Source organism: Motacilla alba, chromosome 4 (assembly GCF_015832195.1).
Source record: "Motacilla alba alba isolate MOTALB_02 chromosome 4, Motacilla_alba_V1.0_pri, whole genome shotgun sequence".
In the NCBI taxonomy this organism is placed as follows: Eukaryota; Metazoa; Chordata; class Aves; order Passeriformes; family Motacillidae; genus Motacilla; species Motacilla alba.
In genome coordinates, this window is record NC_052019.1 from 53001263 (window position 1) to 53017551 (window position 16289).

General features: G+C 44.5%; 1 protein-coding gene across 2 annotated transcripts in view; it reads left to right on the plus strand.

The window, feature by feature from the left end:
- The first annotated feature begins 485 nt into the window (after positions 1-485).
- The window catches only part of GPRIN3 (GPRIN family member 3), a 33280-nt gene continuing 17476 nt past the window's right edge, over positions 486-16289 (plus strand). Inside the window, exon 1 of one of the 2 annotated variants that reach the window (XM_038135210.1) lies at positions 486-1091. The gene's annotated coding sequence lies outside the window, so the exon portion shown is untranslated. Of the gene's footprint in view, positions 1092-1273; positions 1539-16289 lie in introns of those variants that run through there. The other variant, XM_038135211.1, reaches the window with a different exon arrangement.

Sequence of the window (16289 nt, forward strand, 5' to 3'; positions counted from 1 at the left end):
GAAAGCCACATTCGGGTATGGCTACTACACAAATATGAGCTAATCTTAGTGGCTGCTGTGGGGGAAGAAATTACATTTGCTATGGTTGCTACGGTATAAGGTGTTTTTCATGATCTCTTAACTCTTGAATCAAGGAGATTTAGGATCAATAACTGAGGCAGAGAGTGTTTGTTAAAGCAGTAAATAAAATATGGGTCCACTCATAAGGATCAAGGGAATATGATTCACTGATGCCTACAATAAAAATTATTTTTTTAGATGCCCTGTTCTTTTTTTTTTTTTTACCATATTGCAACAGAGTTCTCTTCACAGCTTGCCCTAGTTTTGTTTTGGTTGTTTGTTTGGTTTTTTTTTTTTAAATCCTGCTCCTGTTCATCCCAAAAGGATTGCAGAGGAGTTAAAACCTTCCCGGTTGAAAACCTGTACTTGACTTGAGTCTCCGGGCACTGCAGAACCATTTCCTGTGATTGCAGCAGAGAGAGATAAAATTCCACTGTGGTGGGAATAAACAGAAATTAGATCAAAGATTTCCGGATAATTAAGACTTCCAACCCAAATTCTCTTTTTCGCTTGACTCTACTATTTTTTTTCCCCCAGGCAAACAGGGCAGTGCTTCACACAGGAAGCCAAATCTGCCTATCAAAAACAACAACCCAAATTGAAAGCGTGACAAGAGCTGAGCCGCATTTGCATCCACTGCAATTCCCCGCGCAAACCTGTGCCACCCCGCAAGCAGAGGGCTCGGGAGCTGCCTCGCTGCCTGAACGCCTCCTCCGCGGACACATGCACGGCTAGCACAGGTGGATGGAACTGGCGGGTTTGAGGTGCGAGGTTCTAGCTCTGATGCCGTGAAGCAGCTCAGCGCCCAGTTTTGGGTTAGAAGCCGGAGAGAAGCCGGCCGGCAGAAGTGGCAATACACAGCGAGCCCAGGGCTCTGGCACGGCTGCCGAGGTCTCCCGGAGGGCTGCGAGGGACCCCTGCTCACCCCCATGCGCTGATGGAGGACAGGAGCCGCCAGCTCCCGCCCTATAAAAGCCAGGAGAGGCCCGGGGTGGGGCTGGCGTCAGCGGGAAATGTCTCCCTGGAAGCAGGTACGTGTCCGCGCCCTGCGCGTTCGGGAGGGCTCGGGGCGGGGTGCGGGGCCGAGCGCACCGGGGCTGCCGCGCTCCCTCCCCGCCGGCGGGGCCCGGCAGCCGCCCCGCTCTGCTGCGGCCGCGGGGGGAGCCCGGCCCGGCGCCGCAGTCCCGGCGCTGCCCGCCTCCCGAGCCGCCCGGGAGCCGCAGCTCGGCGGACGGCGCCGGAGCCCGGCCGCGCTGCCCGCGCCCCCGCCGCCGCCGCCGCCTCGTCGGTGGCGGCACGGATCGCCTCCGTCCTGCCCCCGCGGCGGGAAGGGCCGCCCAAGCGGAGCCCTCCTCCCTCCCGCCGCCGCACGCCCCGAGGAACGGCTTGTTTTCCTGCCCGGATGATGGATTTCTCCGCAAGGTCATCCCTGCCCGCGGCGGCGGTGTGCCCGCGGCTTCCCAGGCGCCGCCGCCGAGGTAAGGGGCGGGGGGAGCGGAGCGGCTGGGTGAGCACCTACCCGGCCCGCACACACGCACCGGCGACGGCGTTCGGCGCCGAGAGCGGCGGGCTGGGTGCGCGGGCAGGAGCCGGGCGAGGCGGGCGTGCCTCGCCCTGCCGGCCGCGCCCGGCAGCGGGGGTCCGAGCCGTGCCCGGGGGTCCGAGCCGTGCCCGAGGAGCCCTTGAGCCCTGCCCCGCTCCGCGGCGAGAGAGGCTGCGGCCGCCCCGCCGAGCGGGCACCCGCGGGTGGGAGAGGCAGGGCCGGCCCCGAGGGCGCCTCTCTCATCCTCTGCTCGTTTTTACCGGCGCTTGTAAGCGACTTTGGCTCGGGCGTGGTCCGGGAGTGCGGAAAACTTAAGAAAAGAAATAAAAAAGGTGGAGGGAATATTGATGAGATGCCCCCCACCGCCGGGACGGGCCGGGGGGATGCGCGGCGCGGTCGCCACGGCAACGTGCCCGCGGCCGCGATGTCGCAGCGCGGAAGATGCCCCGGAGGCGGCCGCCACCGCGGGGCTAACCCCAGCCGCCGCCTGCCGCCGCCCGGAGCGGGGATCGTGGCCAAGGAGCGTCCCCCGTGCCGAAGGCGGGCGGACGCAGCGGTGAGGGTGAGCTGGGGTACCCCGGGTGGCTGTCGGCGGAGCCCGGCGCTCCCCAGACCGTGGTGTGGCGGCTCTCGGCCGAGAGCGGAAGGGTCCGCGAGGGTTGCGAGCTGGGATGTCACGGTCAGGGAGCATCGGGCCGTGAGGACTGGCCAGGTGATGTCCCTTGCCTTGCTCAGGGCGTTGGGGCTGGGCACGAATCCCTCGCGGCCTTTTCTTTCTCTTGCTGTAGTTGGTGACAAAACTACTGATGATGTCAGCTCCTGGTCTGTGGCTTGTGTTGTCCACATTCAGCTTGTGTTCTGTGTCCCATACAGGCCTTGGCTTCATTAATGCTTTATTCCTTCATCCTTCTTTTGTCAAGGAAGATAATAATGCCAGTGGTGGGTTTTTTAGCCATTAAACATTGTTATGGTCCCGTAGCCCAACCTCTTCCATGATATAAAGCAGAGACTATTCCCCAGTGATTCCAAGGTCTGGCCCACCAGCCTCTTCAAACAGTCTTGATTAAATGACTTCCAACGATGGGAATTGACTACATTCCTGGATAATTGGCTCCAATTTTTAATTGCTTTGTTAAACGTTTGCATCTCTTTTCCCCTTTGAACTTTTCTGACTTCATCTTCCAGCTACTAGATCTTGTAATGTTTTGCCTGTCAGATTAAATAGCTATCTAGTTTCAGATCATCTCTCTCTGCTCAAGTATTTAAGGGCAGTAATTAAATAGCCACTTAACATTGTCTCTGATGAGATAAATAGACCTGACTCTCTTGGTCTCTCCCTGGAATGCAGATGCTCCCCAGGAGAAATGTCTGGGCTGCTCTTCTCTGAGCCTCCACCACCATCCTTGCCGGCCTCCGGTGCTGCACAGCGGGTTCCAGGAAGGCCCTTGTTAATGTCACGTGTGGAGATAATAACCTCGTGCTCAGTATTCCCCTGTCTATTCACCCAATGGTACAAACTTTTCTTTCCCACGACTACATGGTGGGAACTTCTGTCCCGTTAGTTACAGGCAGTGATCTCTGCACTTCTTTGGAAGCCAAGGTTTTCTCAGAAGCTTGTTGTCAGGAGCATTTGAATTAAAGATTTCTACATTTATACCTTTGGCTCTGCCTATATTAGAGCTTTTTCCCTCCTCAGTTCATGTCTGCACTGAGTCTGCAGCTCAGGAATCACAATACACCTCTGGTGTCCTCTAGAAGTCAGAAGGGCTTCTTTTCCCAGGATCTCCCTCCTAAAGGTCTGTCTTCTCCCCCAGCCAACTTCAAATAAGTTTAAGGTCCCTTGGAGTAAAAGGTACTAAGAAGTTACTCTGGGTAATATATAAACTGCAAACTGAAAGTGCCCATTACAGTGAATTGCTTTTGTAGCTGCTCTTGTTCAGCTGTGCCTCCAAGTGTTGGTGAGAGAAAAAGAGAATTGCTTTCCTGTCTTAAAGAGCTGTAAATCCCACCACTGCCTCTGATGTCTAGGCTGACATACACAGTGTCCTTATTTTGCGAGTCTTTAACCTGAATGTTGTGAGTTTTACTTGCTCTGAAGTGTGCTTAAGCCTGGACTTTCAGCTATCTAGAAAGCACAATATCTGAGAGTATGGGCCAGAGGTTAGGTGGCTTTGACAGAATATTGTCATTTTTTCCAGCAGCATGTAGGTGGGTAGCATCTTGAATCTCAACAAAATGATGAGATTGAGTAGGCTGAAGGGGCATCTTCTGTGGGAGATGGTACAAAACAAAGTTCTTTGAAATTAACTAATTTTTTTGTTTGGGTTGAGGTTGTTTTTTATTTCGGGGGCGGGGGGGGGGGGGGGGTTGTGTGTTTGTAACCACCTTGACTTGCCCTATCTTTGAGCTTAATACGCAGTGAGGGAGGGTGGTGTAAGAGGTCTGGAAATTAAAGGTCTTTACGTGCAGACCAGCCCATGGAGTAAGTGATGTGATAGTGCCTGTGAGTAAGGTTTGTTTGCACGAATAATGATAGCAGGTTTCAGCCTCTAGAATGACCCAGTTGTCTTCAAAGTGTTAAAATTAAGAAAAGTATATTCTGATTGTGTAACGACTCAAATGTCAGGACAAAGAGTGTTATTGAAATGTCATGAAGATTTTTTTTTTTTACAAGTCCCAGAAAATGTCTATTCATAAGATTTCATGAAGTATAGACAGTGATGCACTAAATATAAACAGTCTGAAAAATCATCACAGAGCTCAGATATCATATCTGATTGAATAGAGCTCCATAATTTTGCTGAATTTTCTACAAGCTGGTGTCAGCATCTTAGGAATTGTTTCTCAAGAGTTTGTCCAATTGTATATCTCCCTAATACAAAATTCTGAAATGTCACTACCTGAGAGGTATCTTTCCCTCACCCATTCAAACTCGACTTCTGTCCCCCAGATTGGGCTAATATCTCTGAGTTTTTTCAACATATGCTTTCCCTTCTCATGGTTGCACCTTTCCTTCAACTCCTTTTGCAGTCAGAAGAATATGTGTGTGTTTCCTTGGGGTGGCTGGTCGCAAAAATTACACATTTCTGAATTATGAAGCCCATCCAGAGTCAGCCCAGCAGTATGAATAGTGGCTGGTAATTAATTTTACAGGCTGTTAATTAATTGTAAACACACAGAAGATAGTATTTTTGAGTCTCAGGCTTGCTGAAGACTGTCCAGCAAGCACTAGGTTAGACAGATTTCACTAGCAACATACTATGGCAGTGGTAAAATTTCTCAGATTTGGGTCCTGAAACTGTTACTGACACTGTTATTTTTAAGACCATAAACTCCCTCTGTCAGACTCAGCCAAAGCTAAGGGGAACAACATCCTGCCTCCAGTTTGTGAAATCCTCACTGCTGTAGGAGTACAAGCAATCTGCTTGTAGTCTCACAGCTACAGTCAGAACAAAATTTCCTAACTGAGAATTCTGCTCCAGCAGCACATAATTTCTTAATTTATAACTCCCACACTAAAAGCAGAGTTAGAATACAGGCTGAATCTGCTGCCTTTGTGGATTTAGGAGCTATACTGGATTAAGACCTGATGTTATCTAATTTAGGTAAACATTGCCTTCTTGAGAGTCAGAACAAAAAAAAAAAAAGATCGATAATTTGACTAGGGGAAAGCAAGTTCTGGGCATAATCTGAACGAAATTAAGTCACTGTCCTATAGGAAAAGTTTTTGAAAGTATATGTAAATACAGTTTATTTTGCAAATAGTAAAAACAGAAAAGGTATACATATATCTTTTATTATATATATGAACTTTGAACTCAGTAACAGTTCTATAGAAACAAAGACTAGTACCGATTAAAAATTTAATCACACATGATCAGTTACTTATTAACATCGAGTTATTTGTCTCTTGGGAGTCTGTGGCTAGGAGCTCACATTTGTAAATTGGCAGCAGATCCTAGAGGGTTGAGGTGTCAGCATGCTGCTGAGTAAATAGGGAAGAAAATGCAGTGCCAACACCTGCAGCTCCATGCAGGCTGTGGGGGAGAAAGGCAAAGAAAAAGGTGGGCACTTGAGTAGGAACGACTGGGAACCAGCATAATAGCATTTTGCACCTATTTGTCCTCTGTCAGCAGTGGACAAGTGCACAAGTGGTGCACTTGATGAGAATAATTAAGTGGAGGGAAGAATGCCAACAATGACAAATATTACCATGCATTGTGGTAAAAGAGTGCTAAAGGTGTGTTCACAGAGGGCAGATTCAATTCTTTCCCCTCATCTCCCCCATGCCTCTAAATCCGTGATCCTGTGTAAGAAAGCTTGGTGGCAGGTATGGAAGCTGTTACCACAGCCAGTATCAGCCAGACATCCAGGAAGATACAGTATCTATTAAATTATACAGGGAAAAGTGTCTGTGTCTGTTATATCTCTGAGTGTAATTGTTAGCAAGGCGTGTAACTTCTAGTGATTGTTTTACTGTACTTATTATACATTAGTAGAACGTGGTAGTAACAGTTGAGCTTGCTTATTTCCTCCCTCTGTCAGTAGTTCTTTTAGAAGAGCACGGAGTTAATCAAGGGGACAGAGACATGCCAATGCTCCGTTAAACTGTTTGTATCTGTGCTATCAGCATCACTACATGCTGCTGGTGTCTGTGGCTAACATAGTGGAGACCAGCTCTGAGCTGAGACTGAAAGCTTGTATCGCTTGGCAAGTGGTTACAATTCATTTTCCAGTCTAATTTATATCACTGTTGTCTAGCTTTGGAGAAGAAATATTATGCTGAGGGAGTGGGGGAGAAGTTTTTTAGAAGAGGATCATAAGAAGTATGTGTTCTGAGATATTTATCATGTCCCTCTCAGGCAACCCTCATAGTCAAATTCAACTATGATAAAACAGATATGAAGCACATTGCTAGACAGGAATCTTCACTGTGGTCTGGTGACCTCCTGATCCAGGAAGCGGCAGCATTGCTAAGTTGAAAAGCATTCACATAATCTGTGGATTGATCGTGGTTACGTAGTACTAACACACCCCCTCCCATTTGTGTGCCTGTACATTAATGCACACACAAGCTGGGGGAAGAGCAGTGTTCCCTGAGGCTTTGGTAGTCTGGATGATTCTGGCAAGAGTTATGTTGGTGCTCCACTTAGCTACAGCTATGAACTAAAGCACAGGTCAGGACTGAAGTGACTACCGCAGGAAAGGTTGTCTAGAGAGCCTGCAACCAGGGGTACTCTTACTTTCTGAAGAAAACATATACCAAATATAAGCAGAACATAGTGACCAAACATTCAGCTTTGGAAAGACAGATCCAACTTATTTCCCCTTTTTCTGTTTTGTTTTTGGTCTGTTGGGTTTTTTTTTTTCCCTGCTAAATGGACAAGGCGTTTCTAAAAATATTGAGAAGTAATCAATGTTTGCTTGAATTCTCACAGTGACACCTCTATCCTGAGATTCTCCTGTAGTTCAGTGATGATAATTAATATTGTCAGCTCTTCAAAGTCATCATGCAATTATCACCAGTTGGCATTTCTATCTGGATGAACGGGATGGCTTTCTAGATGCACATGTGCCTTCCTGCTTCTTATGGAGAACATTGAACAAATATTGGCTACTGCAGTTGGAATCCCAGACTGCATTCTAATAGTGAAAATCTTCTTTCCCAGTGACACTAATGTGCAAACAAGTAAAGTTCAGTTTTTAAAAGGGAAGTCAAGAAAAAAGGCAAAATGAAACAACAAGATGTGCAATTATTTTTAATATTCTTCATGCAAAAGCCCAACAGATTGAAACAGAGGCCATGAATACTATGCTGCATTATGACTAATCTGAAAAGGATACTATAAAAAGCAATGGCTTATCTCAAATGATGACAGTGAAGTCGGTGAAGAATTAATTCAGGAATTTTCTGGTGACTCCAGGACCCCTCTTTACATGCATGAAATAATCACTAGAAGGCTGAGAAAATCAGTCAAGATGTTATCATGGAAACAGTGGGAACTTGCAGTATGCGATAACAAAGGATCTGATGTTTACCTTAAATTTGCATAAACAGGAATCAATTCATTAACATTTATGTGGAAAAAAAAAATGTGGTTAGGCATAATTTTCAGATGGATGGATTTTTTTCTTTCCTGGGTGAAACAGAGAAGGAAAAGAACAGTAGACTGCTTACTAATCTGATTTTACAAGGTTTTGGGAAGAGATGAGTGTTCCTCTTGGTAGCAAGTACAGCTGGCACGTGGTTTCTCTGCTCAGGGAAATGTGATGTTTGCCAGTTTTGGGGTGAGCAGAGTCTCTTAACCTAGAGCAAGCCTGGCTGAAAGTTATTTTCTATTTGTGGGCAGTCATTTTGTCAAAGTAAAGAATCTGTGAAATGTTTTGTAGTGCAAGGACTAGTGCTTTACCTTCAATGTATTGCCAGTGAGATCTTAATCCAGAAAGTAGTGTGTCTGCTGCGTGCTTAGAGAACAGTCCCTTCCCTTCCAGAGGCCCCAGGACTCTGTGGAGTTTTGCCAAAAACAGGGTCAAATAACAGATTAGGTCTGTGAAGGTGGTATAACAAAGCAGGTAAGAAATTTTCCAGCAGAGGAGGTGATGTGGACAGGGCACTGTTGCATTTGACCAAGTCCCTTTTTTCTTACACTACTGGAGCTCCAATTCAGAGCAGCTTCTAAGATGGCCTTTGAGCACTGAGGAATGAGTCAGATATCACCAGATCCCAACTTCAGAAAGTGGAGAGGTGTAAAAGTCGCCTAAATCTTCTCAGCTCAGCTCTCCTAGAAGCAGTCTGGTTGTCTTAGTCAGCCCTTTGGCTAGAAAATGCTGAAGGATAATCACACTTCAGTATTTAACAAACTAAAGGGTCACTTTCCTTACAGTCACTCTCCTTCCTCTGAAGTTTCAGTTTCATGAAAAACTTCACACAATTGAAAGATTAAGGTTGAGATGACTCATTAAGAAAATTATGGAATATAATAAGCATGCTGGGGAGTGGAGTAAGGGGTAGAAGTAATAGTGATAAAATACTTGTCAGAAAGATGATAGTCTTGAGAAGAACTGTGTGGAAACAAGATGACAGAATTATTCCACTCAGGCAGGCTGGCATTTCAGAACTTTTTATAACACTGCTGCACACCACAGCCTCTCCATGTTAATTAAAATTAAAATGGTAATCTTGCCCTTGAGGTTAATAGTTAGGGAGTATCTGTTAAAAGCTGCTATGAAGGTCTGCATGAGTTTGAAGACCCAGATTTCTCAAGCTAAGCAGTAGCCTTACAAGATCTGCTGTACTCCATAAAATAGCATCAGTTTCCAGCTGTCCATAGGGACAGGTATCCCATCTACAAAGTCAGCTGTGGTAACATTTGACAATTCTTAGTTGCAGCATCCAAGGCATTTTCACAGAAAGGGTAAGAAGTGTTTCAAGGAGTCACCTCGAGTGCATGAATGGCAGGATAAAGTGACCAGGCTTTCAGGTCCCTGTCTGCTGCCCCATTCTTCAAATAAGCCTGTTCATGCCATAGGTGAGAGCATTAGTAACTGCAAATGTGCTCTCACCTACCTCAGCCAAGAGCTGCTTAGACTTGGAAGTCGTCACTACATGTGATGGCTTCAGGTTGGGACTGTGCAGAACCTGTGCTGTTACCCCATGCCTGTGAACACAGGGTTCATCAGCTGAATTCAGCCCGTGGTTTTGGCCATGTGCTAGTGGTGCTAAAAATGCATGAGGATGCACTGTGAACTATGACTGAGGAATAAGAGTGGTTCATTCATTTCCTGAGAAGTCAAGCAAGCTGCATCAGGAGCTGCAGAGAAGTTTTAACAAATGGGTACTACAAAAGGATTAGCTTCATTAATTTAGCTGCGTGTGCTTTTGGCACTCAGGAATTAATCCAGCCTTTATTGATTGTTTTGAGTCTCAATTAGCTTGATGCCTAGGAAGGGGAAGGGACAAGCAGTTTCCTCCTGCATGAAGCAGGCATAGAAACTCAGATATGGTCTTTTCTTTGGTGAGAAAAGGGGTTTTGACTTCCTCTCTGGGTTCAGGGTACGCATCAACTTAAAAGGAACAATTCAAACCTCAGGTCATGGGGCCACAGTGCAATAAAAGCAGATAATACCCTATCATAAAGCCTGGGAGCTTTCCCTCAGAAATACTCTTCTATTAAATGGTCTATTTGAGAATTGCTTCCAGCTGGACCATGCTCAGCCATTATCACATAAACATGTGAGTTGATATTGGGAAATGGGAGAACAGTATTTATCCAGTTCAAAAGATGCTCTTAATATGGAGGGAATAGTCCCCTCAAGGGAATATTGCTTGGAAAACAAATTTTCATAATAAAATGACCTATTTTAGAATTACAGTTTTCCATGCTGGAGGGGACACAAAGGTAGCAGGATGCTTGCCAAAGAGATGGACAATAAGCACACGCACACTTACTCCCTAATAAGAAGAGGAGTAGACTGAAGGTGTTCATGAAATAGCACCCTGGGGTTTCAGGGTGTATTTTTGTTGTTTGTTTGGGGATGGGTTTTGGTTTGGTTTTTTTTCTTAATTCTTTTTCCACCAGATTCCTGCATGCAGACTATTTGTATGTGTTTGTTGTATCCAGATTGGCATGCCTGCAGGAATATGAGCAGACCTTCCTACCAGCAGCCAGCTCAAACATGTAGATGACAGGGAGAGAACCCACACAATGTCTGAGCCGTTCCTTAAAAAGCCTTAGGAGAGGAAAATTAAGTAAAAGGACAGCAAAGCTAATAATAGCTTCCTTAAGTACGTACCAGGAAAGCAAGCTTCAATTACTTTATGCCTGTAATATTTTGATCCCAAGAACGGAGCTCTGTAAGAACTGTTATTTGCTGTTACTCATCAGTTCCGTCTCTGTGGATGCTCCAGGACAATTCATGTGGTGGTGGTTCCTCCAGGAGCAGAGCCTGCCTTCTAGTGACTAATGAATGCCACCTACTCACCTCAGTTTGTCTCATTTTGTCTCACTTGTCTGTTGAAACCCTTCTTCTTTTTCAATGTGATCTATAATCTTGACTTCAGCAATCAAAATTAATCTTTAATGACCACATGAGTTCAACTTGTTGGCAATCAGAGCCACACCTGTTATTGTAAAAATCATATCAAAGTCAGTAGCTAACATGCTGCTCAGAGCAGGAAACTTAATTAGATGGGTGAAATTTGACCTTGCAAAGTTAAAGGCTGTAATTCCTTTGTCGCTTACAGGAGGTAAATCTGGCCTTTTACCAGAGGTACCTAACCAGAGATACTAAATTAATATGAAATTGTTCCAGATACCATAGTTGCCATTCTGACAGGAAGCCAAACCACATCATCCCCTCAGTCATCCTGTCTTAGATGGCTGATTCATAATGAATGTAGGGCAAATGAGGTAGAGATGAATGAAAAGTGTCTGTTTTCTAGTAGACCATATGGTGACTCCTTTGCAGCATTAAAGACCCAGTTAAATGTGTTTTGGGGTAAACCTGCTAGCTTGCATTTGGAGAGCATTTTGAAGAAGAAATGCACATGAAAATATACATTGCCCTTTGAATTAATAATGTAGGATCAACATTTGTGTGTTGCATGGGGAATTTCATTCATGGGCTTCTGAGCTGACCTCCAGAACCAGAATTTAGCTGGGATAAATATCTTGAGGTCACCTAATCTTGATGTTAAATTCTTCACTGTTGAAACTTTTAAGTGTTAATTGGTTATATATGCTTAATGACTAATTCTGTTTTGAGAGAGGATTTTCTGTTTGTGACTGAAAAGAGGGCAGTCTTTGGGAAAATGGGCTTTTCCCCCTTATGCATATACACTTTTTTTTTTTTTTTTTAGTTAAGTCTATTTGGGGTTTTTTTTTGTTTGTATGAAGGTTTTTGGTGTTGATTTTTTTATGCATATACACTTTTTTTTTTTTTTTAGTTAAGTCTATTTGGGTTTTTTTTTTGTTTGTATGAAGGTTTTTGGTGTTGATTTTTTTTGGTTTTGGTTTCTTTTTTCTGAGTCCATATACGCAGAAAAATACTTTCTGAATGATCAGAGAGCAGCCTTTTGAATTGTGTTTGACATTGGTCAACCATTAAGAGAGACCTAATACTTTACCAAAAAAAACCCAGAAAATGGGGATAAATGCTCATCAGAGGCTTAGAAAGACAAAGCAATGTTTACACTTTTCAACTTGAACATGCAACATGAGGCAGCAAGAGATAGGAACATGGTCAACATCACAAATACTTAAAACCGTCTTTCAAAAATGATGCCATACCATGGTACAAAAGGCAATTTTAAAATAACCATTTATGAACAGTTTCCTGGCCTTGAGCGATATGAAGCTGTGAAATGGTCTGGCAAGGAGCACACAGTAGGAGACAGATGGGGAATCAGTGCTGGAAGAGCATTCAAGCCTAGGTCCAGGAGGCAGAGGGCCAAAGAATTTCTCTTATCACAGGGACCAACCAACTTACTTTCCTCTGCACATCTTCATTTTTTTCTGAAAGAGCAGGTCTCCCTTTCACCCCTTATCTCCCCCTGCCTTCTTACCCAGAGAGAACTCACTCAGCAGTTGTAGAGGTATGCCAGCCTCATAAATGGAATGAAGTCACTGAATTTGTATAGGAGAAGGCTGATCTTCCCCAAAGGTCAGCATTAACCCTCTAGTTTTGTGAGAGAAACTTAGGACTGAGGCATGCTAACCTTGAAATTCAACAGCTGAGCCATTTCATCTAGTTGCTGCCCAGAGAGAAAGCCAGGAGCTTAATGAATTTCTAGGTGTTGCAGTTTCTCCATTAAAATAAGGCAAAGCTGCCACACGAGGGGAAAAGAGCACATTTTCAGTCCTTCTGGAAAAGGAAAAGGGTGAGAGTTTTGAAGTGGTGATGGGGGATTTTTCAGCCCATCTGCAGTGCTAATCAGACATCTGTCTCTCTCGAGCCACCTCACATGGCAGTCTGCATTTGCAAAAATGTGTTTCTCCTCTTGACTTGGAGTAAAACAAACCTAACAGTTTTCCTGTGGCTGCCCACACCCGTGGCTCAGGATTGTTAATAAATAGATGAGGGACCAGAGTGAAGAGAGCTGAGATAGTGAAAATGAAGCTACAGTAATTAACTGGACCGTGCTGACCAAGGGGTGGAGGACAAGGCTTCCCACCTTAGTGACAGCCAAGTTGATAAATTGCACTTAGTTTCCCAGCTCTGTAGCCTGGCATTACTTGATCCTCTGACACAATCTGCCTCTGTCCACATACTGATTCCATTTGTTCTTGGTCTGCTCTGAGTTCTCTTGCTCTGGCACACAGGCTATGGGTTCATAGGAGAGGTGTTTCAGAACAAATTGCCAGCCTTGCTCTCTGCAAGAGAAGCAGCTCATCTGTAAGATGAAAAGATTATTGAGTTGCTGGCTCTGTATCTCATTGACTGCTGCCCTGTTTACACTGGATGTCCTATTCTCTCTTGTCATGTGTTCATACCCCATCTGATCCCATGCCCTGCCTGAGCTTTCTGAAGAGCAAGAGCAATAAGAGAGCCCTTTCCAGAAGTGCTTACCTCCTTGTATGAACACTTATGAATCTGCAGTCGTTGCAAGTGTTTTTCTTGGGTGGAGTATGTGCAAGTACTTTTCCTGGGTCTGTAACATCCTTTGCTTATTCAGCTTTAAGGTGGTGGTTTTCTGGGGCTTGGTTTTTTCCTTTGCAAATGCTAGCAGCAGCATATTCTGTACACTTGGTTTGTTTTCTGCCTTTTGTTTAGCAGAGGTCTCTTTCCCTCTTTGTAGATTCAGGACTTGAATCTAGGAAGGGAAGGAACTCATTTGAATATTTTTTCGGTAATGTTGCAGAGGTGGATCACTGAAGCCCAAATTGCTGGGCTCATGATTGCACAGCTTTTAGTAGTAGATGATGAGATGTAGAAGAAAGGTGTTCTGTGGTTAAATCACTGCCATTAGACACTGGCTATTGCATAGCCTGCGATCTTCATCTGCGTTAGATTGTACTGAAGAGGCAGAAAAAGTAGAGGTTCCTACCTTTGCTCTGTATCTTTTCTGCTTAAGTGATGAATGCTTACTATCTCTATGCTCACATGTAGCATCCAGCAAAAAGGCAGAGTATGTTAGAACCTTCTGGCATTTCTTGAATAAGAACAGGAATAAAAAAATTGTATTTTCAAAAATATTGAGCAACTTTGAAAACCTAGTGGCTTTACTGGTATTTCTGATTATTCAGCACTTTTGAGCATCTTTGATTTCAATGCCCAACTTTAATTACCCAGATTAGGCTAGATTACTGTCTTTGTTAGCATATATCAGATTTTATGTGTATGTCTGTCTTCAATCATGTAAGTATGCATAGTTTGTGGTAGTTCAAATTGTATCCATAAACAGGATGTCAATAAAAATAAATTGTGGTTGGAAGGCTGCTGTGCACTCACAGCTGTCAGATGACTGGTTGAAGTATCTAGTACTTGTCTTCAAGAAGGTCCTATGTGGAAATAAACCATCTTGTCTGGATTTTCATACTGGCTCTAAGGCTGCCATGTGTTTTCTCACTCTTTCAAGTGTGCCTCTGTGCATGGGGCATTGATGTTCAATGCCAGTCCAGTAATTAAACCCTAAGCCGTGAATGATCCTTTTTCACACCCTGCTGGCTTCCACTCCAGCTGACTTAGAAACAAGAACAAAGCTATCCCACAGCCCTGCTCTCTCACAGCTGTGCTCTAGCAAGGTACAGCTTGACCTTAGATCACTTCTAAGATCTGCAGGTTAAATATGCTGGCAGCTTGAGCAAGGGCAGCTAAAACTGCTCCTAAGAGGAGTAAAAAGCAGTGCAGCCTGTTGGGAGGTGCTGGGTATTAGGTGATAAACTTAGTAATTGCTTGGGGAGTGCCACATCAATTTTTTTTTATATATTTTTATTTTTTTTGAATGCTTGGGGCATGATTTGCTTGCAGTGTGTAGTGTGAGAAGCTGGAAGGGGAGCTGGAGTGATAGCTGCCAGGTGAGTGCCAGTCACACTGCCCATGGGGATGTCTGCTTTGGGCTTGGCCAGGTGGTTGAGGCAGCCAGCTCCTGTAAACCTGAGACTCAGTTGAACTCAGAAGTGATATAACTCCTTTGAGCTGTCATTTTAATTAATGCTAATTATTCTCATTAACCAATTTGGCAATCATCCTGAGGGACAGTGATCCAAGTCAAAGTCAATGTTTTTTACCAGTGCCTTCATCACTGCATGCATTGCTTCAGTCACCTGATAAATGTAAATGTGAATTCCCCTGTCCTAAATGCAGAAGAAATAAGGAGGTGTGCCCAGCAATAGGCTCAGTGTAAACCTTGAACTCTGACTTAGAAGATGCCAGCCTTTGGCAGAAGTGGGGATGTCACTTAAGCCTTGCAATTCCAGGGTGTGGGCTGGACCATAAGCGTGATATGGATAAGGCAGAGGTTGAGGGTATGGATATGGCTGTGCCATAGTGCAGTGGGCAAAGCTTTGGCTTACAACACCTTCTGTGTCTCTGTTTCCAGCCTGTTTTATTGAACTAGTCTCCAGATTTTGCACTGCTACCTGTTAAATATTGTCTGTCTTGAGGAAGAGGTCCTGGGCTTAGTTTGGTTCCAACACAGATGGGACTTCCCAGGTCAGACACTAAATAAGGATTTGTTTTAAAAGCACTGAGATTTTTTAAAATTCAGAAGAGGAGAATGTAATTATTCTTAAGCCTGTGAAAATCATATTTGAATCACAGTATAAAATGTGTCAGACAGTTGGATACCTTAGCCCCCCCTCTTGGGGCTAGAAGGATAGAAGCACATTGAATTTAGGGATAAAAATACATGTTTTGTATAAGCCATTGTTAGGAAACAATTCTAACAGAAGTGAGGATGGTTCCTGCAATTGTTAGCATAAGAGATTTTTACACCCCTGGGCTCCCTGCAAGGGCAACTTAAAAAAGTTATTGCCATCAAACACCTGTGGGATAGACTGCAAATAATGAGTTGTTCCTAAAATAAGCCATCATAGAGCACAGCTGTTTGGTGTTTTTCTTTGCTGTGGGAAGATGGAGATATTGAGAGAATGACTTGGTGACTGAGTTGGCTGCTTCACGTGGAGGAAACATGGCAGTCTCTTTGTTCAAGCACATCTAAGTGCAGGATGGAGAAGATTTAAGAGCCTCTTTTTGTCCCAGAGAACTCTCTGGCTACATAGTGAATTTCAGGACCCAAAGTTAGTGATGCAAGGTTTGGGAGTTGATTTTCAGCAATGCTGAGTTGGTATCAGTGCCAGAACTGCCTTTTGCTCAAGAGCAATCAGTTTCTCTCAATTTTTCCTGATCAGTTCTGCCATAGTGGCAGTCGCTGTCATCTGGAAGGTTACTCACATGCATCTTTCAACATCTTCTGTCAGCTCTGGATGGAGACCAAAGAAAACCTGCAGTGGTTTATGGTTGTAATATTTTACCACCATTTTCCCATCTGGCATTGACCTTCATTAGAATCAGGTGACTGGAAGGCATCACCCACCTCTAGTGCTTTGTATGCCGTTAGGCTGTTCCATCATTTCTGGACATAAAGAACAAGTGGTCTCACTGATTATCTGCAGTACATGACAAGAGTTGGTTCCCCCACATCCCACATGCAGTTCTTCATCAGTTATACAAATAATGAATGAGG